The sequence below is a fragment of the Crocodylus siamensis genome, chromosome 4 (genome assembly GCF_052110815.1).
Source record: "Crocodylus siamensis isolate JL-2025a chromosome 4, ASM5211081v1, whole genome shotgun sequence".
NCBI lineage: Eukaryota > Metazoa > Chordata > Crocodylia > Crocodylidae > Crocodylus > Crocodylus siamensis.
The window spans coordinates 95040767-95053047 of NC_143398.1; the positions used below are offsets into that span (position 1 = coordinate 95040767).

Here is a 12281-nt window from a genome sequence, read left to right on the forward strand (position 1 = left end):
TAGGTGCTGCCCCTCACCACCCTGGCTGCTGCTGTCATCAGGGTCTGAGCTCCCCATCTCCCCTCTGGTTTCCATTTGCTGCCCCTACCCCTAGGGGCAATGTGGCACAACCAAGGAAATTCATGGATTGAGGGGGCCCCTGCATAGTGGAGTGCTGGCAGAATGGCAGGAGGCCTGCACATGCAACGTGCAGCCTCTGGCTACTCTAACAGTGAATAGACCTGGCATGGATAAAAACTTGGCTATAAAAGGAGGCAAGCTGGGCCACCTCTATATTCTACTTCTAATTTTGTTTGCTTAACATGGGAATATGGTTCTTTTTTACCACTGCCATCCCACTTCAACTTGCTTTCCCTGTCCCAAGCAAGTTATTCTTCACAAGTGACTCATCACCATAAATAGTGCAAAGTGCTTGCAGACATTAAGCCAAGAAGCCATTTTCCCCAAATCAGGGAACTCCAAACTCCATGACCCCCTCACAGCATGTAATCTGCTTCCTCCCCCAAAGACACCAAGACCAGGAGAATCACAGCTAACAACAGGCCAAACCAGATGGATAAACCTTATGCTAGCTAATGCATTTCTAACAATCACTACACTTGGGAATCCAGGGCCAGCAGGGGTCTAATAAAACTCAAAAGCATTGATGACTTTCACAACCAGAGAACAACTACATTCAAATGAGCAAGAACCACAGAACTTACTACTGCTAGTACTACTATTTAATAATGCTTCGTCTAGCCAGCAGTCATCTACATTTTATCTGAAAAAAGCCTCATCTAGGGCCCTGGTTCTGACAGGCACTAAGAAAGCAGGCAAATGATGAAAGGAATACAGGAGATGAGCTCTATATTCCCTCCTGTCTTAAGTCTCCTCCACAAATTTCACATACACTGAGCAAAAACTGCATCCCTGAGTGCATCTACTGAAAATGTGGTAGATTTAGAGAAGGGGTGGTCCTGGAAATATGCAAGAAATGGCAGGCTTTTTTGGTGATATCTTTAATTAGACCAACTGTATGGCTGGGAGAGAGGGTTAGGCAAGCTTTTAGGCACAAAATGCCCTTTATTGGGTTTGAAAGGGCTTGCTTTTCTACTGAAAATGTTCAGAAACCATCCTCCAGCACAATTATCTGGATCAGATCAGGGAGAATCAAAATAGAACCACTTATAAAAGAGCAAGTAGTGTAATTAAGTCACTAGCACCCAATGATAAACACTATTAAAAGGCGGACAAATGTCTCAGTATCAACATGCAAGGTTGACTTCCATCTTTTGTCTAATGATAGCCATCCAGCAAGATTAATAAAATTTCTGTCCCATATCCAAGGTAAAAGCCTGATTTGGATCTGAAAGTAGATAACAGAGGATATCAGATACTAAAAAATTAGCCCAAAACCATCTTCTCAATGGCTAGTCCCAGAATACCCAGCCTCTTAACACCCTTCAAGTGCCAAATCAATGTCAAATAGTTCTGGTTTTAAGCTGTGCAAGATGACTACATGCTTATCAGTTACCAGTAGCTCTCTCCTCAGAGAGATGTTAACAGTCATTGCAGGTAGTCAACTCTGTATTTCGTATTGGCTTTCACAAGCATGGAGGTGCATGGATCTCTCTCATCCAACCAGATAAAATAAAAATCAGAGGTTTGCTGTTTTCTTTCCCCTGTTTTCACTATGTTAACAAAGGTCTAGAAGACAGCCCTGAATATGACCAATGGTGTTAGAAAAGTGGTTTGCAGGACTAGAATCTAGTGAAAGCAATCTGGATTAAACTGAACAAACCACCATCTGGAGCAATTTTGATGAAAAACTTGATAGAAGTTCTGGCACAGAAGGAAAGTCAGCATCTATAAACAACTAGCACCTACAGGTTGGGGAAAAAGGTAAAAAGGATCCATATACAACCTTATGATATCAGCAAAACAAGTATCCAATTCTCCCAACATTGTAGTTCTACTTGCCCCATGAAAGCAAGAATGATGCTAGGGTAAGTAACCTGAGAGAAAAGTAGTGGCTACACAGCCTAGAGGAAGATACAAGAGAAAGAAAAAGAAGCGTCACTACTTTAGCAGGATAGGTACTACAGTATTTTCTGCCTTGCTAAGCAATCTGCATCCTGCCCCCATGATTAAGCCCTAAGGAGCATGTCCAGACAAGTGCATATGTGCGATGTGGCACCACAGATCGGTCGGCAGCACCACACACCACATGCAGGCATTCTCCGAGCTGCTAATTTGCAGGGGGGGGGGTGTTGCAATAAGGAAATCCCAGTTGAAAAACAAAACAAAACCAAACCAAACCACCATGCCTGAAAAAAAATGTGGGGTGGCACATGTGGCAGCAGTAGCCTGGCCAGCCAGAGCCACACTCCAGCTCCAAACCAGGCTCCCTGCTGCTAGATTTCCATGGGTGCAGCCCCCAGAAGCCTCCAGGACCCGAGGTAAGGCTGCTGAGGCCAGCCCAGGTGCTGGCTCCAGCCTCCCCTACCCCACCCAAGACAGTGTGCTGTGTGCCAGAGCACATGTGCACAGGCATTTCCTGGAGACAAGCAACAGTGGCACATTCTACCGCTGCTGTCCGTCCCCAGGGAAATGCACGCTCTCCCTCATGAGGGGAGCACCCATCAAGTACTCTGTCCTCTCAGTATGTAGCAAGCAGCAAAAGACCAGATCTAACATCTGAGAGCTTGAAGCAAGAGAGTAAGAAAGCACTCAACCTCTCAGCATTAACATAATAGATGCTTGATCCTGGGCTACTGGATTAAAACTCTGCATCTACAATGTAATCCCAAAACATTCATTCTCTTAGGACTTTTCCCCATACAGTAAAAGCAATTCAGTTAACTTGGTTAGGAAAGTTACAAAGCAGACCAGTCTATATAACAAAAAGACTTAAGTTAGCTTTTTCACAGACTTGATATTAAAATTTAGGGCCTTGCACTTCTTTCCTCACTTATGCACAAAGAAAAAAAAAAAGTTCCATACTTGCAACAGGTACCTCTGCTTATGTACCCTCACATACCATCCCCCCACACCTCCCCAAACCCCGCAGGACTCCAGCTATGCAAAAATAAAAGGAGTAGACCAGTAGGGGGGGAACTTTTTTGACTGACATGCCACAAACTGTTTTGTACACTTCCTGAATGCCACCCTGATCCCTTCTCCTGCCCGATCTACTGTTCTGCTCCCCGTCCTATCTACCCTGGGCTGCACGTCCTATTTTCAGTCTGCTGCATACTGCAGACTGCCTGTACCATTTGTGACATGTTGACCACCCCTGGAGCATACAATGATTGTGAGGGAGGTTGAGTCACTACTTTAACAGAATGAGAGGACAACAGAAAATGCGGATTTTTATGGATATTTATTCTATGGAAGGAAGAACATTGCTTTATCGTCACTTAACTAATCACAAAATTTATTTCAAATAATTTGGAATTTACTTCTTATACCATGACCGGGACAACAATATTTTACCAATTAAGAGAGTTCAAAGCAGATGGCAAACACAACGGGCAACTTGAACATTACAATTCAGTGAAACTGTTCCAGTTCTAGCAGATTAAGCTTTGTACAAAAGGGTTTATTGCAAAAGTAAGAATGAACAGGTGGCAGGTTTTTAAGTCCACTGCATCATGTTGTTTAGCTACTGCTCACAGTTAACATGCAACATGATCCAGTGATAAACTACTATCTGTCTGTCATGGGGCTGTCCATCAACCTGAAGCGTTTTCTTCTCAGCATCTGGCATTAACTAAAAACATTCTGATTGTATGAAGACTGCATCCCATCTCTGCTAGAAGTGTATCAGGGGAGAGGGGTCTGCTGCCATTGTGGTTCAACTGTCTCACTACTAAGTGGGTAAATGCTTGATAGTAGGGATTTAGCTTGAATCCCAGTTCTGACTCATGTGCTGGAATAACTCCGACAAAGCAACTGTGAGCATGCTCTCTGCCCAACAGGCCTCAGGCTGCCTAAAGACATAATGTCACACAACCAACTGCTGACAACCACAGAAAAATGTCACTTCTCTGATTAGCACACTCAAAAGGTGGCTCAAACTCATTTATGCTTTTAAAATGCCATAAAGAAACACAATGTTTTCCCAGATATCGTCTAGATCTTGTTGCCATGATTCGTAGTCCCAGCAGATTAGCATAATAACAAGCCTTCATTTTAAAATTTGCACAAGCCAGACCTAATCATGAAAGCCTTCTTGGCTTTGCCTCATCTTGCTGCCATGCCTGAATAGAAAATAAGGGACTTCGCTTTGGTCCTTTCTGGTTGGGAAAGAGAGGGAAATGTTCTCTTCTGCTATGTGTGTTAATGAAGAAATTTGAACCTCTCACCCCTTCCCATTGGTCAAAACTCCCTTGCTTCTCAAATCAGCAGGAAGGAGATAGGATTCCTGGTTTACCCACCTGCTGCCAAAGGAAGGAAGCAAGGAAAAATACCAGGCTTCAAACAAACAGTCAGAATGAGAGAGAGAGAAATCATCCTCCTCTCATGGAAACCAGGAGAAAGCTATATTTGACATAAGCTAATTTCTGCAAAACGCCCTGCCTCAGTTTCTACAGCAACTTTAAATGTGAGATAAAATATTGTGGTGTCGTTTAAGGGTTTGTAACTGAATTACAGCATCAACTGTTTATAGTTTCATTCAATGTGAACTTTTATAAATCTCATTTACATTTCCTGAACTAGTACTTAACATGGTCTAAATGGTAATGTAGACAGGAGAGAGCCATTTTCAAACACCAAAAAAAACCCAAACCTAGGATAACTAAGGCTTCAGATGTAAAACGTTAATACTACTAGGGGGATCTACTAGAGCAGAGGTTCTCAACCTTTGGCACCTTATATCTCACCAACCATTTTTCCAAAAAACTCTGGTCCCACCATGATAAAAACAAAACCCCACAAAATTGCACTGTTCAAGATATCTGTTGATTCATTTATTTGAAAAAAAAACTAGTGACATTTTAATCACTAGTGACATTTTAATCGGGCAATGAATTGAAGTCTTACCTACACGACCTTCGTGTCCCACTGGTTGAGAAACACTGTACTAGAGCACTACAGAAGAAAAACAACTCTGTCACTAATACATACAAAAAGATGTTGGCATTTGAAATCATATCTCTTGGAGCCATTTTCACAAACTACCAATATGAAAATTAAAGATTTTCTTAGCCGATACTGATAGCTGATTAATTACCCACCCATATTGGCCGATACCAGTCTGATAGCTGATATACAGGAATGCAGCCCAGCAGCATCCTGCTGGTAAGTCTGTGTGGGAGGGAAGGGGCAAACCAAGGCCCCACACAGTGAGGGAGGGAGTGGGGCAGGAGCAGATGCTCCCCAGCCAGGGTGGTGAATGTGACCCAGGGCTAGAAGTGAGATGGAGTTGCAAGCAGCTCTTCTGAGGGAACGTGGGGGAGGGGGGAAAGCAGGGTGCATGCACCCCCAAGGAGGCAGGGAGTGCATGTGCCCCCCAGATTTGTGCACAGGGCAAGGGTGGACTGCACCAGCTTCTTCCTGGTAGCAGACTGAGCTGGGGCTGCGCAGGACAGGTGGCTACAGGGAATTTTCAGTGGCCATAGCGCCCCAGGCACCCATAGTGCCAAACCTGCTTGGGGCACCAGGGTTCCCAAGGGAAAGGCAGCAGAGCACAGTGCCCAGAGCAGGGGCAATGCTGGGTGGGCTTGGGGGACCATAGCTATGCCAAAATTCGCTGTACCCCACCATATCCACCCCTCCCAGAGCAGCTGAGCCCGTCTCACTCCCACACACTCCAAGCACAGCCCCGGCCCAGCCCCCTCCTGGGAAAAGGTCAGCACAGTGCAGCCCCTAGCCCTGAGCCTACAGCCTGCCGTTGCCCTGTACACAAATCCAGGGGGGGCACATGTCCCCCATGCCCCCTCCAGGGGTGCACACAGTGGTGGCGAGCTGCCCCCCCAGTCCTAAATGGTTCCATCCTGCTCCTGGCCCTGGGGTCACATTCACCCCCCCAACACTTCCCCACTCTCTCCCTCACTGTGGGGGCCTTGATTTGCCCCGCCCTTCTCCCCAACAGACTTACTGGCAGGACACTGCTCTCCAAGCTGCTGGGGTGCATTCCTGGCTACGCGTGTGCTACAGCTGCAGGTATGCACACGGCATTTATTGGTGACGTTATCAGCCAAAAAAAAGCCAACTGTCAACAACGTTAATTTTCCTGTTACCACTGCTGATCCAACATGTGACCGATATATCAGTGCATCGTTAATGAAAATTGTACTGATTATTCAAATCAAGCAGAAAAGTACCACAGAGGTTTTCAGCTTTTCTTTACTAAAGAGAAGCTCAGCAAATCAGGTGTCACTTCAAAGGCATAATTCCCTTTGACGCCACATTCAGAAGTAGAACACAAGGGCTTTTTGTAGTAAAGGGCAATTCTGATGGATTTTAAGCCCAATCACGAAGTGGCTTGGTGGATGTTTACTGTGTTTCCCTGACTAAAACTGAGAGGTGCTTGTTTGAAAATGTAACAAGTGGGCAGTGGAGATTGATGAGATATGGTAGTCAACTTTATTGACTGAGAAATCATAGATCAGTTAAGCTAGGCTCAAAAAACTTGACAGCAGACAGGCTACTGAGGTTATTTTAGTTAGCATGCTAGAAAGTAATTTCATCATAGTTTGTTGGTAACTATTCCTTTTACATCTTGTAAACTGTTTGGGGCAGGAAGCATCTTCCATGACTAGGACTGCTAGGCAATATTTTAGTATAATTAGAAATTGAAATACAAGCACTCTTTTTCCCTTAAATGGAGGTTTTAAAAACAGAGACCTCCTTTCACCACAGTTTTAGTGCTTGAACTTAGTGAAATGTAAATAAAATCACAGCCCTGCTCTTTTCTTCAGTTTTCACTTTCTTAGCTGTGGTAAGATCCTGCCTGGTTCTCCAATCAAAAAGACTTTTTCATACTGTTCCTAATGCCATTTCTGCTCCCAAACTGTTAGTGACAAAACCACTATGGCCTGAAATGTATAGAAAAAAAATGAATATTAATATTGTTAATTATTTCACTATTGATCACTCCAGAAATAAAACAAACAAACAAAAGTTAACATTCTTATAGAGGGCAATTCAGGATTAGGATTTTTTTTTTTTTTAACCTAGAAGTCATATGCTGCTCAGCAGGGATCTGGGTTTTCCACTTGCTGTGGAAAAATTCAGATTTTCTTTAAAAAGGAGAAAACTGGGAAACTGCAGGTTTCTCCTTGCAGGCTGGCAGCCTTCCAGATGCAAGGAACTGCTTGGGACTGGGGGTGGGCAATTAGAGGCAAGGGGTGCTACATGCATGTGTGCATACACAGACATCACCACCATACAGCCAGGTGGGAGAGGCCACAGCAGCTGAATGCAGGTAAGTCTATGGGGAGGCAAGGGTTGGAGGGCCAGGGCTTTGGAACTGTCATGCGAGTGTGTGAGGAGGCTGCGGCAGGGTGGGGAACGGCACAGGGTTGGGTGTCTGCCAGCGTTGGAGGAAAATGTCCGAGTTTGGGGTTACCTGCTCCTCCAGTGGGGAAAGGGGGTGGGGGGGCCCTTCAAGGGCGGTGGGAAGCTGTGTGGCTGAGCCAGCAGTACCAGAGCCAGAGGCCATGCTCACAAGAAAGGGCAGCCAACAGACGCTGCCTGGGGTGGGGGCCATGGCCAGGCCACCTGGCACAGCATGTGAACCCCAAGGTGCCACAGGCCTGCCCTCTGCCTCCCTCCAACCTTTGCCAGGACCATACTCACTCCACCACTGCCCACACAAGTCAGAGCTACTGCAGCTGCTGCACTCTGGCCTTTTTGGCAGGGGCTGGGGAGCATGGGATGCAGGTTGGGAGTGAAAGGCACCAGCATGGCCCACAGGGTAGGGGGCAGGGGACTACAGGTTGGGAGTGAGGGGCACCGACATGGCCTGAGGGTGAAGGAAGGCAGGAGACTGTGGATGGAAGTGTGGAGCAATGGTAGGGGCATGGGCCTGGCACATCAGGGTTGCTCAGTGCCACAAAGCAGCATGGGGACAGCAGCAGCTGGACCAGTGTCCTAGTGAGCAAAGGTGGCAGGGGGAGCTTTGATTTTCCATGACTAAAAAAAGCCAGAAAAACCTGACAAAATATATAGGTATGTAGAATTTATTTTATTTTAATGATTGAGGCACTGGTAGACTTCCAAATTGCTTTACAATTGTAAATATATCAATGAAACATTGCAGTCAATTGATATGCACACACATAGCAGTGTTTCATTTAAAATCACAGAAAAATGCAGATTTTTTTTTTAAACCCCTCAAATCAGAGAATTTGGGATTTTTAAGCAGAGAAAAACAACGATCCCTGCTTATCACTGCTTTGGTATTTAGTAGGGCTGTGAGAAGCTTCTCTCATTTGATTCATTGTAGAGTTGGGCAGATTTGGTGGCCAAATCTCCAAAATGAATCAGAGGACCCTTTAATCTCTCCAAATCAAATCGGAACCCTCGAAAATTGATTCAGAAAGATTCAGACAGAGACAGAGGTATGCAGAAAAAACATCTGAAGCTAAGTAGCAGGGGCTCGTGATCTCTATGATGCTGGGGCGCATAGAGTGTCCAACAGAAGCATGGGGGGCTCCGCAGCACGCTTGGCAGCAGTGCCCGGAATTGGACCAGAGGCACTTCCAGTCCACTTCCGGATCCACCGGGGAGCGTGGGGCGTGTCATGCCCTCCTGGCTCAGTGAGCTGGTGGGGTGCAGTATTTCTGGTCCACTTCTGGGTTTGTCACCAAGCATGTGGAGGGCCACCCCCCCACTCCTGTGGGACGCTCCCTGCACCCCAGCATTGCAGCGATCACGAGCCACACCTGCTACCTCAAGGTATGTAGAAAAAAAACTTTTAAGAGCTGTATCTGTCTGAATCGCTTATTCTCTGAATCAGCATCAAATCTTCAGATTTGGCCAAATCAAATCCAGGGACTGTTTCAAATCAAATCACTGTCCCCGATTTGGGCCGAATCCAAATTGAATAGGGCCCACTTCGCACACCCCTACTATTCAGCAATACTAAAGCTGAATTTGGTAAGGCAGCAAATAAACACTGGCTCAGAGAAAAAAAGGGGAGGGTTGTTTTTTTTGTTTTTAAATGTACACTTAAAGATGTAATTTTCATTAAAAGAGAGACTAATTACCACCAAGGAAACAGATTTTTAAACAACACCTATACCTTTTAAAATATCCTGTACAGAATCCACTGAAGAACTCATTAAATAGTGTTATTGGATTTAAACATATTGTGTTTCAATTTCTTGTCCGTTCCCTTGTCTTCGTAAGTTTGCCCCTTACTGATTTTTTTAAAACCATATCCACATTATGGAAATGTACACTAGTGTAAATGGAGCAATGTGCAAACCCATAAGGCAGTCATGCTGCAGAAGTGACCAGCATGGTTTAACTGGCATAGCTTAAAGTTCTGCATGCAGACAAGCCCTGAAGCATGCAATTTTAAATTTTCAGTTCATTCTTATGCATGGACACTAACATCCATGATGCACAAACTAGATACTAAAATGACAGCTTTTAAAACCAAGCTTTTTTTAATCTACATAGTGCTAATTTACTTTATTTGATAATAAAAACTTATTAAAATGGATGTCTGATACTTTCTTTAATAGCTTCATAATCTTTAAAGTTTCAGATTTTATACAAAGATAATTTTCTATTAAGCTATTTCATACTTAAAATCCTCATCTATGCTGACACAAATAAAGTCCAGGGCCTCATTAGTTTCATTACCATGAACAGAAGCAAAAGGGACAAAATTGGTAAGCAAATAGCCCATGCTATATCTGCAATCAATACCTGCTTCCAATACACTGAACTTCCATGAGTCAAGAAAGCTTTAATACTTTGCATAACCCACACTCCTACCAGTTATATTCCTTCATCAAGATTTACAGCTTGACACTGATGTGCCCTGCGCTCTCACATCACTCATAGGCCTAGGTCTGTGTTTACCAGTGCAACTTTAGCTTGTGGGGGGAGGGGTTTATTTAAAGGCCTTGTTTGCCTATAAAGAATTTTACAACAGCACTCTTAAACTATCAAAAGTATAAATAACTTTTCCTAATTAACCCTTAATCAAATTTGTTTTGGAGTGACTTAAAAAAAAAACCTGAAGTATCTCAAAGTTAGCATTAAAAGCACTATCTTAGTCTCTGACAAACTTTAATGAATACAGTAAAACCTCATAAACCTGGATATCAAAAAACTGGAATTTTCAAAAATCCAGCACATCGGGGAGTAGTGGCGGCCAGTCCCAGAGCAGCGGAGGGGGGAAGCCTGTACACGGCAGCTGCCATCCACCACCCCGCGCCACTGCCGGATTTATGAGGTTATACTGTAGTAACACTTCAGTTACTCAAAACCAAGTATAAACACACAATTTCACTCCCACTTAAGTGTTTGCAGGATCACAGGCTTAATTTTCATCCTTTTTGTTTTTTGCATATAGTAGTTTTATAATGTTCAGGAATAATGTCTTACTAGGAGAATCATTAAAAAATTACTTGCAATTCAAGGCAAAGTTTACAAAAACAAAATACTTGTTTTGCATGCTTAAAAGATCAGATCTCTAACAACTGAGGCACTTTGCAAAGGGGGATGATATTCAGAGCATCACTGCTGCACACTTTCTGAAAAATAAGACTCCTCTGAACTGGGTCCCAAAAACCAAGACATCTAAAACTTCCAGCCACTTCTGAAACTCCTGACTTCAGTTCATCACTAAAATTAAAAATTTGTACTACTGCAACTTGAGGGTAAGTTTTGCAAAGCCTTAATCCACTTTAAAAACAAAACAAGTTCTTTAAACAAGTATTTAAATCATCTGGACTTAAACACAACCTCATAAATCAACTGAATCTCCCCTTCTAAACACATCACTCTAAACTAAGGCAAGCTGAAGTGCTGTAACAGTGCAGCTTCAATTTAACTAAACATTTACATCGTAGCACCTTTAGCTAAACAACAAATGAAACTTGTGTATAAAGTCAGGCTTCAATCTAAAAACAAGAAATCACTAGAAGTGCACCAATACGTTGGTCCCATATCGTATTGGTGCCAATATAGGGGAAGCTGACAGTACTGGAAATTGGCTTTTTTTGCCTGATGGGGCCAATAATGTAGTTGATAAATGCCGCATGCATGCCCACATCTGCAGCATGCACACAGCCAGGAGCACAGCCCAGTGGCTTGGAGAGCAGCATCTGGCTGGTAAGTCTGTTGTGGGGGAAGGGCAGAGGGAGGGAAAGGGTGTGGGGGTGGCAGAATGAGGCCCCCAAGGTTTGGGAGGGAGTGGGGCAGATGCTTCTCAGTCAGGGAGGGGTGCAGGACAGAGCTGTGAATGGCTTATCTGGGGGGTGTAGAGGGTCTCCTGCTGCTGTGCACACCCTGGGAGGGCATAGGGGGCATGTGCTCCCAGATCTGTGTGGGGCGGGGTGGGATGCTGATGAGGGCTGGAGCAGTGCCAGGCTCTTCCTGGTTGGCGGGGTGAGGATGGGGAGGCTGAGCTGGGCTTGGGATGGGGAGCAGCACTGGGAGGGGGGTACAGCAAATTTTGGGGTGGCTGCAGCTCCCATCCCCAACACCACTGGTGCCCACCACAAGTGCAGCCTGGCCCAACCCTACCTCCCCCCCCCCCCCGACCAGGAAGAGCCTGGCACCACCCCAGCTGCAGCCTGCCCTTGCCCTATGCACAGATCTGGGGGCACACACCACCCCCCACACTTTCCTGGGGTGCGTGCAATGTCAGGAGCTGCCCCCCAGATGAGCAGCTCATGGCTGTCCTGTGGTTTGCCCCACCCTGACCGAGCAGCACCTAACCCAGCTCTACTCCCTCCCTCACCACAGGAACCTCAATCTGCCCCCCCTCACACCCCTTCCCTTCCCCAACACCAGATTTACCAGCCTGATGCTGGTCTCCATGCTGCCCAGCTGCATATCAGAATTAGAGCGTTATTGGCCAATATGGCTCCTTTAAAATAAACAAACAACCAACAAAATAAATTGGCCATCAGTATGGACCCAAAAAATCTCTATCAGTGTGCCCCTAGAAGTTACACTTCATCAATATAAACTCCACTTTGCACTGGTGTAGATGTGCATGTTGTGGGTTTGTACCTGCATAATTATACCAGTCCATATTTCTGTACAGTTGAAGTAACCTTATATTTTTATGGCCACTCAATTTCTTCTTTGAACTGAGCAGCCCT

At 44.9% G+C, this 12281-nt stretch overlaps 1 protein-coding gene across 7 annotated transcripts in view; it reads right to left on the reverse strand.

Annotated features, from left to right (window-relative positions):
- Window positions 1-12281, reverse strand: part of TNRC6B (trinucleotide repeat containing adaptor 6B) — a 198236-nt gene that overhangs the window by 169774 nt on the left and 16181 nt on the right. The window lies entirely within an intron of this gene.